This window comes from Diachasma alloeum, unplaced genomic scaffold (genome assembly GCF_001412515.2).
Source record: "Diachasma alloeum isolate Michigan unplaced genomic scaffold, Dall2.0 Dall_scaffold_00203, whole genome shotgun sequence".
In the NCBI taxonomy this organism is placed as follows: Eukaryota; Metazoa; Arthropoda; class Insecta; order Hymenoptera; family Braconidae; genus Diachasma; species Diachasma alloeum.
This window is the reverse complement of record NW_021680368.1, coordinates 2,599,377-2,614,322: the sequence shown is the minus strand read 5'-3', so window position 1 is coordinate 2,614,322 and position 14,946 is coordinate 2,599,377. Positions and strand designations below refer to the sequence as shown.

General features: G+C 36.7%; 1 protein-coding gene across 1 annotated transcript in view; it reads left to right on the top strand.

Annotated features, from left to right (window-relative positions):
• Positions 1-14,946, top strand: part of LOC107036095 (unc-112-related protein) — a 33,877-nt gene that overhangs the window by 1,451 nt on the left and 17,480 nt on the right. The gene's annotated exons all lie outside the window — the stretch shown is intronic.

Genomic DNA, 14,946 nt, shown 5'->3' with positions numbered 1-14,946 from the left:
GTTTAAATTTATACTCGACGTCTCGACGAAGATTGTTGAGGGAATTTTCCCCTGAGCTATTGTTGCTTTTGCGGATATTTTTGGGGGTGTGAGAGGGGAAGGGGTGAAAATGAAGAAAAGTTGGGAGAAATGAATTGAAATTTCGAGGACAGTAGACTAGGAATTTTTAGGAGAGAGACGTTGGAACCAAATTAGGGGGAAGAAATAGTGAAATTTCAGGTTTTAGTGAAAATTCAGTGAAATGTCACATTTTTGAGCGGCGTTATGACGAGAATTGCTCATTGGATTTGAATTTTCAATGAAAACATTAATATTCAAAGCTAAATTAGACTGAATTTTTCATTAATTAAAATTTTGAGACTATGTTTACCGAAATTTTAGTGATTTCTATCGATTTTTAGGAAATAATTGGGCTGATATTCACAGTTTTCATTGATTTTTCCATGAAATTCTGAATTGTCAATGACTAAATTCCTTAAAATTTCAGTGCAACTAAAATGCGATGAAAATTTCCAAAAAACTTGACGGAAATTTTAGTCAAAGATTTTTAACAATGACGAGGCAGATGAAATTTGAAAATATTTAAGATAACGCGCTATTAAAATTTTGACATTTGTTGAATATGAGAGGAGAATATTTCATTGGGTTTTTGAGGAGAATAAAAACGTTGTGGATTGTTTAATACGGACGTTAATTTAAACACTCAACATTGAAGGAGACAAGACTGAAATAAAAACTCTTGAAGAATGCAACAACAACTGATTTATGTGGAATTCAAATAAAATTAAATTCCAAACTGATGAGTTGATGCACATTTTAAGGAATAAGGAAATTCAATCGATGTGTAATGTTCACAAATAATTTCAAACTTAATTTGTTATCGAAGCTTCTTCATCTGTTGAGTAAAAAAAATGTGACAAGACAAGAATAGAAAATTCTAATTCCTTAATTTTATAAAAAATTTCATTTAATTGCGTCAATATTTATTTCAATGATAAATTCTATTTCATTTAATTTCAAACAAGACAATAATTAAAAAATCAACAAATAATTTTATTTAAATTTATTAAATTCAGTCTCCGCATTAAAAAATGAAAATAAAATTAAATCAAACATTTTGAATATTCTAAACCTCATCTATACGAAATATCAATTGAAAAATTAATTTTACTTCAAGGATTTTACACAAAATTTCACAGAACTTATGCAGTTCTAAAAAAACACCCTCAACAATTCAATCTAGATATCGTCTGAGTGCGCCTATTCTTCCTGCAAACGAGGTTTTTTCAAATTGTTTTCAAATTAGTTTTATCAGCCATTATTACCACATTCTCCGATTTGAGGAAACGCGTCAAATCCCGAGCACTTAAATTCCTTCACTTCACATACATCTTTACAATCTTTAAAAATACCTGATTAATATTCAAATCCCCGCGCATGAAGCGCCAGTTATTTTCGAAATAAGCCCAGATTCTCCGGTCTATCCCCTTTTCGTTAATTTCATTACGCCTCCGGTGTTCACGTATATTTTTGTCGGCAAAGTGACTCTGCATCGCCCGGAGAATCATACCCACGGCATGACGCCGATTTATTTTTACTCCTCCCGAAGTTTAACATATTTCTCCCATAACGATGATCATGAAGTATTGAGAGTCCAAACAGACTTTCCTCGGTTAAAAATTATGTGTCCAATGTTATTTGTGAGAATCTCAACATTAAGATAAACACGAGAGGAGGAAAGAAATAAATAAAACGCAGTATTTCCGGTGGTGGTAACCTGTCTGACAGTTGACTGCGTAAATAGATAACAGAATTCCTTCATTTATCTCACCTTCAGCTTCCAATATCAAATGAACAAAAAAGTGCATTCAAAGGAGGCTCAATTCAGGGGGCAGAGAAATCCTTTTCGCCTGCGAGATAAAATCACCGGTTTGGGCGGCCGACGAGTGCGGGGAATGTCGGGGGGAGGGGGAAATGTCCTTGAACCTGAGGATGCAGCAGTGGAGGGGGAGATTTTAGTGGTCCCCATTGTGAGGTCCCCTCTGAAGGCCCCGGAGAGGCAGGTCAACGCCACAGGTGCCCGGCCCTTATTCTCGGTAAAACCTTCTCGTAAAAACTCATGTAAATAACTATTCCAAGTGGTTTCTCTCGGTCTTCTGCGTATACGCAGTGAAATCCGGAGTTTGATGGTTACTAAGCTCTCAAGGGAGTGCGACCCCGAGGCCAGGGGGATTTCATAGCGGATACGGAACGAGTTTTCAACGAGTTGCAAGTGGAAAAATTCCTTTTCAAAGAAAAAAAACTCGGAGGAAAAATCAGGGAAATCCTTGCATTTGCACGTGATTTTTAAATATTTGGACACCCCCCGATTCGCCTGACATTAGGCTTTTTTTTTCGCAGTTTTTTCCGTAGAATTTGTTTTTATATAAAAATATAATTTAGAAATTTATTATATAATATTATTATTCATGTATAATATATTCATATATATTATTAATTCATATTATATTCTATTCATATATAATATAATACTATAATATTATATTATACATAAATAATAATATTTTACAAAATATCATTATATAATATATTATATATTATTTTATATAAGTTTTTTTATATGCGTCCCACCAAAAGTAGGAAAAAAAACGACAAGAAAATTTTTTTCTTTAATCTTCTTTCATCTTTTAATTTTATCTTTCAATATCGATCGATAAAAAAAAATTAGCCGCTAGTACGTCAACAATCACTTCGTGAATGCAAATCAGGGCTCTTTGCAGCTCTACTAATTTCAACTTATTATTATTAAAAGATATTTCGGGGGTGGATGATAGTTGGAGAAAAAAATGAACGATGTATCAGTAAATCGAACGGGTAAATCGAGACATCGAGATGCAGTGTGGCGTGGCGATCTTCGGGTCCAATGTACCGTACGTCAGCAATGTCGATGACAAGACGGCATTCTTGTTACGGTTCTTCCGCGAAATACTTCTCTCACTGGTGAGACAATCCACCGAGGATTGAGGATCTCATTTCAGGGAAGAAATTCAAAACTATTGGGGAGTGAATTCGTATTAATCCGATTTCTCCTAATGCTTCGTGATGATCTTCGTCTTTTTCCTTCTGAGAATTCTTTCGGTCATTAATTCCTTTGTGTTAATTATTATTTCATTTTAGTATGGATAGTTGGAGAGAATGAAGGAAATTATCTCGGTTTTCCGGAATTTACAACCGATATCCATCCAAATAAAAAAATTAAAGTGAAATTTCCGCCACTCGCGAAAAAAAATCGAATGAATTGAAATTAATGAGAATTGCCAATTATGACCCGAAAAATAATTGGTGAGTTTGAAGAATTAGACAATACCGCGTTGCTTAGCGACTAAATTCACGCGAGTCGTTGTCCAATCAGAATCGCGAATTAGCGGTCAGCAGTTTCGATATATTTCGATATAAAAGATTTTCGCGAAACTTTCATCTATTATAGATATGTTCTAGAATTAAAGACCTATATCCAAATAAAAAAGGGAAAGAGAATGAAGATGGGAGTGAGTTTCCGCGATTCGCGAAAAAAGGAAAATGGAAGGAATTGAAATTGATGAGACTTCGCAATTTTTCAATTTTAAAATTCTTTAAAAAGTGAAAGAGAAAGAAATTTCCGCGATTCGCGAAAAAATAAAAATGGACGGAATTGAAATAAATGAGAATTCTCAATTATGACGCGGAGAATAATTGGCCAGTTTGAAGAATTAGAAAATATCGCGTGTTTTTTTAGCGACTAAATTCACGCGACTCATTGACCAATCAGAATCGCGAATTAGTGGTCAGCAATTTCGATATATTGTGATATGAAACAACTTCGCGAAACTATCAGCTTTTATAGATAGGACTCTAGAATTTAGGATCTGTATCCAAATCAAAAAATTAAAGAGAGTAAAATTTCCGCGATTCACGAAAAAAGGAAACTGGAAGGAATTGAAATTAATGAAAATTCCCAATGATGACGCGAAGAATAATTCGCGAATTTGAAGAATTAGAAATTACCGCGTGTATTTTAGCGACTAAATTCACGCGACTCATTAACCGCGAATTAGCGGTTGGCAATTTCGCTATATTTCGATATGAAACAAATTCACGAAACTTTCATCTTTTATAGATAGGATAATTCGTAGCCGTTATCAAGGCTACGGGGTTTCCTAGCCTTCATTGGCAAGGCCGTGCTTACGGTACACCCGATCCTTTTCTCTTATTTGCTGGAAATACCACGTTGGGTCGATGCATTTTCGCATGACTTTGTTTTTTTGTACCTCGTGACACTTCCCTGAGTCACTCTTCTCGTGTTACAACAGAACAGGAGTTTATGTTTCTTCGCTGTTTTCTGAATATGATTTCATCGCTTCATGCGCGATAGCGCTTAGGAAGGATGTGGCGAGAGTATGACGGTCTGGGATGTGCGTCAAATTAAAACAAATCGACAATCTTTGGGGACTGAGTCAGCGCAGATGTTGATTCATGGGGTGTGTTTCATAGGTTCAAGAATTATTCATTCAAACAATCGAAAATTGAAGACTTTGAGACATCTCCGAGGGACTTTTGTTTTTTATCCTAGGCACATTCCCTTCTGTCTAGTAATTTTTGATAATTTTTTTTAATTATTCGGTTCAAGAGTAACCATAGTAATTAATTTTTGCATTTTTTTGAGTACAAGAAAATAATTTTCTGCTCATTCTTTTATGAAGTTAACTGCATTCAGACATATGAGAAGTGTTTGAGACAGTAGATGGTGACTCACGGGATGTGTTTCATCGATTTAAGCAAAAGTCTTTGGAGAAAACTCCAGAAATTTCTGTTTTCACCCTAGGGATTTTTCGTTTTGTCTAGTAATTTCAATCATTTTTGTTAATGATTCAGTTTAAGAATAATGACAGTAATTAATTTGTATAGGAGTATGTCAGGGCGAGTCCTTGGGGTTTTACCTTTCTTTTCAATGTTGAAATAAGATTTTCTGTTAATGTTTTTATGAAATTAATTGGATTTGAATCCATGAGAATAATAGGTTATGTTCGTTGAAACGCGTGCATAGGGATTTTACTCCCTCCCTCGTGTAAACAAGTTGAAGGCTAGATTCATTGCACTCATCCCACAAAATATTTAACCCTCGTTTGAATGCGCCAGTCATACATTCAGATCAACTGACGAGCGTGTAGGCGTGTGTAACCCCAATCCCATGATCATTCGGACAAAATGTCAGCAATTCCAAGCGTCAGATGAGAATTTAAGACACTGAGCCTCATCATTACTGGGGTAACGAACCTCTCCGTTATTTCCAATGGTTAATCGTGCGGAGAACAATTAGACACATGCCATTGTTACTCACTGGTGCAAGGAACTCATAAACAAGGTTTTCAATGGCACCCCAGACATCTCAAATAAACTAGCGTTCGAATGATTATTGGTTCAGGACTGAGTAACTGGTTCTGCACTCTAGACAATTATTATTCGTCTGTTGAATCTTTTGAAATGCCATTCGTTTTAAAATGGTTGTTCTTATTTTATTTTATTCTATTTTCTTCATTTGAGCCCTCCCGAGGGTCACAAGGGCCAGACTTTCCGTCACCCGAGGGTGACGAAGGGTCAGAGTTTTTCAATTTTATTTTTTATTAAATTTTTTATTTCATTTGAATTGTTCTCCATTTTTATTTCGTCATGGGTCGAGGGGAGGGTCACGAGGGTCAAACTGTTCCTCTCCGGGTAAACCCTTGCTTTTTCACCATTTTAAGGGTCACGAAAGGTCAGTTCAAAATTTAAAAAAATTGAATGTTTCAAACTATCAACATTTCTTTTTTATTTCAACTCGAAAAAGGAATAACAGGTGTGACGAAATTCCAGGCGAAATCGTCACCTGCTGAACTCCAGGATATTTATTTGTTCATCATTTATTTGTGAAAAGAGAGAGATTCAAAATTGAGAAATAACTCCCTTTTACTCGCGCTAATTTTTTATACTGAAAATTAAAGTTACCGCTACCTTAATGAAACCTCCGAGCTACCTTAAGTACGGGAAAGGCCGCTGAAATTGGTTACCTGCTGCGTGAAGCGATTCCCTAAATTTTCAGACTAATATTTCTACTTAAATTCATAAATAAATTAACAATTTTTCAGATGTTTTAGTTAACTTCAGTTTTTTCTTGAGTTATTGTTCAGTATTTTGAGATTTTTTCTACGTAAATTCGGTTAAGGATCAGGATATCATCGCGGAATAATTTGGCCGAGATAATCTTCGAATGATTTAAAATTCGTAGACTTGATACGTTCTCCTTCGCATGTGGGGCCTTATACGGCGCGTCCTTGACGCTGTTTCAACCGCATAATCGACTCGCACTCAAGGTTTCGGCCAACGTAATTTTTCTTTTTTTTATTACGAAATAAAGATAATATTTATTCTCACTGATCTCGTTGCTGCCCTTTATAAAATATGACGTCATGTTTACGTGGCGTCACATTTATTGTAAACAATCGAGAAATAGTGGTGTTACACTCGTAAATCGTGCTGGATAAGGCCTCTCAATGGGGATTTTTATTTCATTCAGAGACTAAACACATTTCGTGGACCTCTGATTATCTATCAGAGGTGCTATTGATCGGAGATAGGGAGCGATAATGATAAGGCATATCGCTCCATTCATCAGACTGGGAAAAATCATATTTCACATTTTTCATGCTCTGACGGTTGGATAAAATTGTACTTCATTCACTCTGATTTTTTACCGACTCGGAGATTATTCAATCGATCGAGGGAAGTGATAGGGAACAGGTGCACTCGATAAATCCAAGAATTCTCAGTCCCACGCCATTGGCTGGTCTCATTAACGTCGAGCCTGATTAAACGTGAATATCCCGTGGCAGCAGTGATGCGTGTAGGCATTTGACTCGTGAAACCATTATCACAAATTCACAGTCGTATATTTGTCATGCTAACATTGTTAATCCCTGCAACTGCAATTATCGCTTGATGCATCAGTGAATTCAGGGGAAAGCTGTCCCATTGATTTCCAGGGGCCGGGATCGGGAGTAATATTATTTTCGAAGATATATTTATCGTCGACTAACGGGAAAAAACTATTTTTCATTACATCATAGATGATTAATTTATTATTAATTATATTTTAGAATAATTCATTTTCAGTTTATTAATCAATCGATAATTATAATTGGATATTTTTAATTATTCACTTAACGGGTCATATTGATCGAAAAATTTTCCAGTGATCTATTTTTTAAGGAAAAATTGTGGTTGGAAAATTTTTCCCCAGTTCTCCACTTGTTTAAGGGGTAACAGAAGGCCATCGTTTCCCCAAAATTTTGACACAAATTTCCTGCTCAAAGTTTTTAATATTAATAGCTCTTGGAGACTAATGTGTTTTCATTTATAAAAATATCAATAACTTCCGGTAGGAAATTTATTCAAAAATTTAGAAAATTAGCTGCGGTATCCCTTAGCTCTCCGGGCGTCACCGCGCGAGGGGAATATGCCCCCCCCCCTCTACTACGTGTGTTACCGGTAGGGAAGGGGCAACCTCTAGCTCTCCATTCATCGAACCTCGAGCCCCGAAAGTGGATAGCCAGGAAAAATCGACTGTAATAAAATCCAAAATATTTCCATTACGCAAATAATGGGTGAATGAATAAACTGAAAAACCATGTATATAAAATAAATGTGAGAAAATGGAAATGATTAACTGGCTTCGGTTGAGAAAACTCGAATGCACTGATAGAAAGTATTAGTTACTGTTAAAAATTTCGTCTCGCCAAGTGTGCATTCATTAATAGTTAATAAATGCACATTTGGGAAGCCTATTCGACTGAACTTTCATCTTTCAACTGGGCCCTTCATTAATTAACTATTTAAAAAATTCATTCATTAATAGTTAACAAAGCTCGTTGACAATAAATCGAATCGATAAATAACTAGAATCGAGAATTAATTCCACAAAAATACATAATGAACAATCTGTTCACATAGTCTAAATGATCTCATAATTTTTTTCATCAGCCATTGCGATGATAATGAATAATGAATGATGGATACTATCCATTTGTCGATCTCTGCTCGTGCATTTGTCATGCAAACATTGTTAATCTCAAGCAACTGCAATTATCACTTGATGTCCCCATAAATCCCCGGCGAGTCTGTCCCATTGACTCCAGACGACAGAAAATTTTATTCCACCGGATTGAGGAGTGCGAAAGAATCTGGTGGAACATTTAAAAGCACTTTAGCAGAATGTCGCGGAGGCGTGGGTTGAGAACACGAGTTCCCAGGAGGCTCGTCTCACCGGAGGACGCAGTTTATTCCTCTCTTTGACACAAACTCACGGGTCTGACATATAAGGCGAGCTTTCACCTACGTTTTCACAAATCCTTCGATATGAGACGGGGGGAAAAAAATTATGTCCAATGTTTTTAATGTTAACGCGTGAGTACTTTGAAACAAGTCCAACGTTTGCGAGGGCAAAGGCGTTGCGATCATGAGTAGCCGTATGGTCACGTAATTGGAGCGCGATATCGATGGTTATTACTGATAGACGGCTGATTCGTTATGACTAATGCTATCGCGTTCTGTTCTCGTGAGGGCATCTGCAAGAGTGGGCAAGCGTTTTTTTCTTGGTTTTCAACGGATGTTTTGCCGTTTTGTTTCAGGCAGAAATTGAATTTAATTAATAAAAAATAATTTAATTTATGCGTTTCAATTTTTTATGTTATGTCATACCCTAAAATTCACATTCTTCATTTTTTGAAAAATTTCTAAGCGTTTCACTTCTAAAAATTCAATCAAAGGGTTTAAAATTAAATAAATGAATCTTTTTTATGGGAACTTATGTATCAACAATAATAATAATAATTTATTTCGATGTATGGCTCTAGGCCTTTTTTAGACCAATATATCAATTTGACGGTCTCAACGGGATCTTAAAAATGTCTGACATTTTACATTCCATCAACTTGATCGAGTGTTATGAGTGATTATGAGTCGAATTTCATGTCACATGTTTAAAATTCAGTATTTCTTCCTCGTAATCAAGAGAGCCTAGATTATTCGACTCATCTATATTCTTCATTGGGTTTTTTCTTTCTTTAATTTTTTTTTACTGAAAACTGAATTTTCAATTCTGCTTTTCGAATTTATTATATAATTCTACTCGCAGATAGTATTTCCCAAAATGAAAATTGAATACAAAAAAAAACTGAAAAATTCAGAACGCAAAAACCCGCAAACGATGCGTTTGCATTAAAATGCCGCGATAAGCCCCTGAAAGTTATCGCAAAGCGCAAACTCCTCATTTTTCCCTGCGTTAGATTCTCGCAGAACCGTTCAGAATCTCGAGTTTCTCCGCGAAAAAAAAGCACATGCCCCCATGAGTGCACACCCGGCGACGCGTGTCCTAAAGTCAGACGAGAGCCACACAATGTCTCATTGTCCCCTCGACTTCCTATCCCAGCTGAAAAGAGTATTCTCCAGTATTCCCGGTGTTGACTACTCAACAGACAGTAGGGATTTTTGTGAAAAAATAAAATAAAATACACTGGCGGCGCAGCCGGCTTAGGAACCATAGCCGCGTCTCTCCGACCTCCTTCGTGTTTAAACTTAGTGGAGGTGACGTCATTCCGGCCACATTGGACCGCTATTTGCGACCTCACGGGGCAGGCCATTGGTTTGTGAAAACAAACTCAACTCGAATGGATTTAAAAATTTATTCAGTTGATTAAACATGATTGAATTACCAAACACACGGACATTCCTGCACGGACAATTGTTATTAATGCATTCAAAACAGATGATGAATAATAATGAAGATGCAATTTAAGGTATTTTTACGGGCGTTAGATTGGGCGAATGTTGGGTCAGTGCTGGCAGTAAAAATTCCAGGGCCGGGCCAACATCGGGCCAACACTGGCAGTCAGTGTCGGCAACAATACTATCTGCCGACGTTCGGCCGACATTTGTTTTTTAGTAGGGGGCGCTTAAAAAAACGCCTTCAAGACGAAAAAAAATCTTTCCCGTCATGAAAATTATTTTGAACTGTCCATTTTATTAATTTCATTATTATATTTTGTACGAAATGAAAATGAAAATGAAATGAAATTGTCGAATTTTCTTCCGCCTATCCTGACATACGGACGATTAACAACGGTCCATTTTGCCCTCCCTTCCCCTAATGAATCCCGACGCATTCGCCAGTTTATCGTCTTACGCTAATATTATTCGTCGCAATTATCTCGCTCGCACCGCGCAAACTCCCCCCATACAATCATCTCTTATCTTGTTCTGCGCCTAAGGCATTTAAGCTACTACCTGCTCTCTCTCATGCCCATTTCCTCATGCTGTTCAGCTCAACTCAACTCATGTTACCATCGGGGAGATGCCTGTTAGAAGCAATAGGCACCCAGACGATAACGTTTTATTCGAGCTGACGTTGCACTCGAGAATAGACAAGTTAATGAGATGCAATGATTGGGTAGTTGTTGATAAAAAAAATATTCAAATGGTTTTTTGTTTTACTCGTTGTTATTTTTGCTGATGAATGGGTGAATAAGAATTTTACTGTAGGCTGAAGTAACACGTAATGGAAGTACAAGTTATGCTACACTGGTCTGTAGACGTGAACTGACTTTATTTATAGTCAATGCTATGATCAGAAGTACATGCATAACATAACGCCGACTACGTGCGGGAATAATGTGTATGCATTTTTAGTGATATATGGTTGGATGGATAATGAAATTTATTGGAATCGTATTGACGCCCACTGTGGCCCGGCAATTTGTGATAGGCTCAGTGGGTGACGTGTGGGGAATCTGCTAATTCAATTAACGATCTTAGTCATCTGACTGACGAAAATTCCCCTCTGGAATATGCTTCTGGGGGGAGAATAAATTTTTTTGGACTTTTAGGAGAACATTTGTAACTAATACGCTTTTCATGAGGAAACGGGCGAATATTTCAATTGATTGATTGGGTTCACGTGATTAATTTCATTTTATCTCGATTCAGTCAAGATTATCATAAATTAGTTTCAAGAGCCCTCGGGAGTGAATGAAAACCCTGAATTCTCAGCCAAAAGTGGATGGAAAAATCTGAAAGATGGCTCAAAAAATTTGTTCCTTCGATAAAAACCGGATGGAGCGAATTGAGGACGATCTGACGAGGATAAATAATTTTAATAAATGTTTAAAATCACGAGGTGATGCGACGCCATCTTCAAAACCCCTTCGCCAGAGGGAGGGCGTAACGATGCAAGATGGCGGCGCCCACGTCTTTCAACCACCTCGCACTTTTGATCATTAAAAAAAAATATTTATAATAATATTTAAATGAATCCATAGCGCAAAGTTGTTTCCGGAAAATGGAACCATTGAAAAAAAATCGGGAGTTTTGATATCACACTGTTCCACACCTAGAATTTTCCTCATGAATAATTGATAAAATGTAAAAGGTCTCGTGGGTGGATAATCACAATGTTGGAATTATTAATGAGACATTCCCCACTCCGACAATTTCCATTCCACAAACACACACACACACACACACACACACCGACAAACTCACCCGTAACTTTCGAATAGAATGAATGACGCTCTTTCATGCGAGTTGCATTCCACCAACAGCATCAAAGCGCCCAGGCCCGCATGTTATCGAGAAAGGAGCTCTCGGGAGTAACTCGAGGACATGGATTAGAGTCAAGATAGGCTCCTTGAGCCAATGTATACCTAATTCCCATACTCTCGTATACGGTTTACCGGTGTGAGCTACTTAATACCGTTGGTTATAGGCCTGGTTGAGGGCAATCGATGTTTGTGGAGAGGCCTCACCAGACACGGATGGGTAAATTTTCCATGGGAGATAATGGGAGGGGGCAGCTGGAGATATAGTGCAATGAAACGACTGCATCCTGTCATATCGCATGCAGAAAATACACTCAACGCGCCTCAAAAGCAGATGAATAATGAATAATGTTCATTATTCATTTTTCATTACTTTGATAATTGTCAGTGAAAAAAAAATTCGTTCATTCAAATGAGATCAAATTGTCTATCAGGATTATTGTTAAATAAACCTTAATTAATTATATATTCCCGTCAAATTAAATTCTCTTCTAATCACAATTTTCCATTAATCAATCAGTATTGCCCGTTAAGTGAGTAATAGAAAATATCCAATTATAATTACTTATTAAAACGCTAATGAAATAGTGACAATTCGCAATTACTTATTTATAATTCAATGAGAAATAGCTTCTTATTATTATTTATTAATAAAATAAGATGTTTTTCCGATGAAAAAAGCCCCCCGAGGTAATAATACTGTCATTCCATTGTATAATATCACAATTTCCCCCGTCTTCATCTCTTTTTTCATGTTCAGCTGATTCAACACTTCCGTTGAACAACAATTATGACTTGAATAACATTTTATTTCCCCGTAATCGTTGCGACTGCAGAAAATATGAAGTTTCAGGTCTTTGTTTGACCGCGCATCTCCTCTTATGGATCATGAGTTCATTCAAATTATGTGAACAAATTGTCCATTAGGATCATTGCCAGATAGACCATAATTAATTATATATTCCCGTCAAATTAAATTCTCTATTTGTCATTTGCTCAATTAAATGCTTTTTTCTAATCACAATTTTTCATTAATCGATCAGGATCACCTGTTAAGTGAATAGAAAATATCCAATTGTAATTATTCATTTATAATGCAATGAAAAATAGTTTCTTGTTATTATTCATCAATAAAATAATAGTATTTCCGATGAAAATACTATTGAGAATGATATCATAGCCGATGTCTACCCAAAATCCCCCCGAGCTAATAATACTGTCATCCCATTGTATAATATCACAATTTCCCCCGTTTTCATCATCTTTTTTTTTCATGTTCAGCTGATTCGACACTTCCGCTGAACAACAATTATGACTTGAATAACATTTTATTTCCCCGTAATCGTTACGACTGCACAAAATACAAAGTATCAGGTCTTTGTTTCCCCTCCGATCGCCCCTTATCGATTTTTTCTCATTTATTTCTGACCTCCCAGATATTCTTATTCAGGAAGTAATCGAGCGGGCGCCACTACGGTCATTTGTCAAGCGAAATGCGATAACATATATCAATGGTTTCTCTCTGTTCCAGGGGAAATTCACACTATTCAACTTTGCTCATCAGACTCAATTCATTGAGAAGTGGATGTTCAATCGACTGTATTTTATCTCATCAATTCGCCTTTATAATTTTTTTTTTTTTTCATTTTTATTTACGATTTCACGCGCCATTGGCTCGCGAGAATACACCTACCTGTCGACGAAAGGGCCCAGCCCACGTATTCCCGAGCTGAAGGGAAATTTTTATTCATTTTTTTTTTTTTCGAAAGCACGGAAGTTGCGTAAAATGGGAACTCGTCACTCCGGAAACTGGAGGCAAAGTGTTCAGTCTGAATGTCTCGGTTGTGCCTCATTACCAAGTGCATTTCCCGTGGAGCGACTAATTGCTCTCTCGCACCCCTGTATTTTTTTCCTCCTTTTTGCTTCCCCTCGTTATGATCCCGGAGGTATAGTTGTCATGGGGCTCGGTGAGAATTGTTTCTGAGAGAGGACGAGGAGCTGTCAAGCGTGAAATTGATTTTCGAAATTATTTTTTGTTAATTTGTCATTTTAATTAAAATTTCACTTTATTTTATTGGTGAGAAATGAGAGGAAACTATTCGTCATTATATAATGATCGAGCAATTAAGAATTTTTATTATTTCATAAACATGAATTTGATTTTCGCGATTCTGGGGGTGTACAAACATTTCTGAGTCATGAAAAAAATTTGTTCTGTTTTCGAGGAATATCTCCGAACCCAAGGGAGATAGCGAAATTTTCGTAATTACCTTTTCTGTAGATCTCAGTCAGCTCTACAAAAAAGGTTATGATGACAATTTGGCTGTCTGCGTTAGATTCCGAGATATGAATGATGAAAGATGAATTCAGTAGCGAAGTGGTAAAACGCTTCAAGTCGACTCTTTTCTTAGTTGAGTTTTTGAAGAATATCTCCGAATCTAAAGGAGATAAGCGAATTTTCTTAATAACCTTTTATCTGGAGCAAATTGAGTGCTACAAAAAAGGTCTTGACAAAAATTTAGCCATATCCCTTAGATTCCAAGACATCCACTAAAAACTGGCCAATAGTCAAAATCTACTTGAACCGTTTTACCACTTCGCTACTGAATTTCATTTCGTTAAAGATTACAAAAGTAATTCCAATGATTAATCACACTTATTTACGCGTGAATTTTTTCCCGAGAGGTATCGAAACATCAAATGCTTGACGGATATCCCAAAGGAAAACTAAAATACTCTACAGTATTTACGACAAATCCTGAAATGTCTCCTGTTGACGGCTGGCAAATACGTTGTTTCCGTTTGGCCTTTTTTCACGCGAGGGTGTAGGGTATTATGGGCGTTGTCTTCTTTTCAGGAGAAAATACGATGGACTGCGTCATGGTGAGACTAGGCAGGGCATTGGGGGAACGTAAAATGCCTTATTTACCCCCTGTAGGGGTGCAATCTCACGTATCACAACGTGACCCCATTATTCGTTTGGATTTTAGGGTAGGTCTGGTGGTTTATAGCTCGCAAGATGTCCTTACCACCTTTACCAATAAATTTGTAGTGATTTTCCTTTCATTGGTTTTTACCCCTCACGATCCGGGGGAGGGGGACGTGCTTTTGACTAAACCATTACTTCATTTTCCGACGCTCAGAAATGAGATGACTCTATCAGAAATCCGTTGAAAATGTGAATATTTGGACTAAATATACATGTAAAGAATTTGCAAAGGTTTTTACGAAGCCTGATTCATGATTACTATTTTTTTTTTTTTTTTTTTTTTTTTTTTTTTTT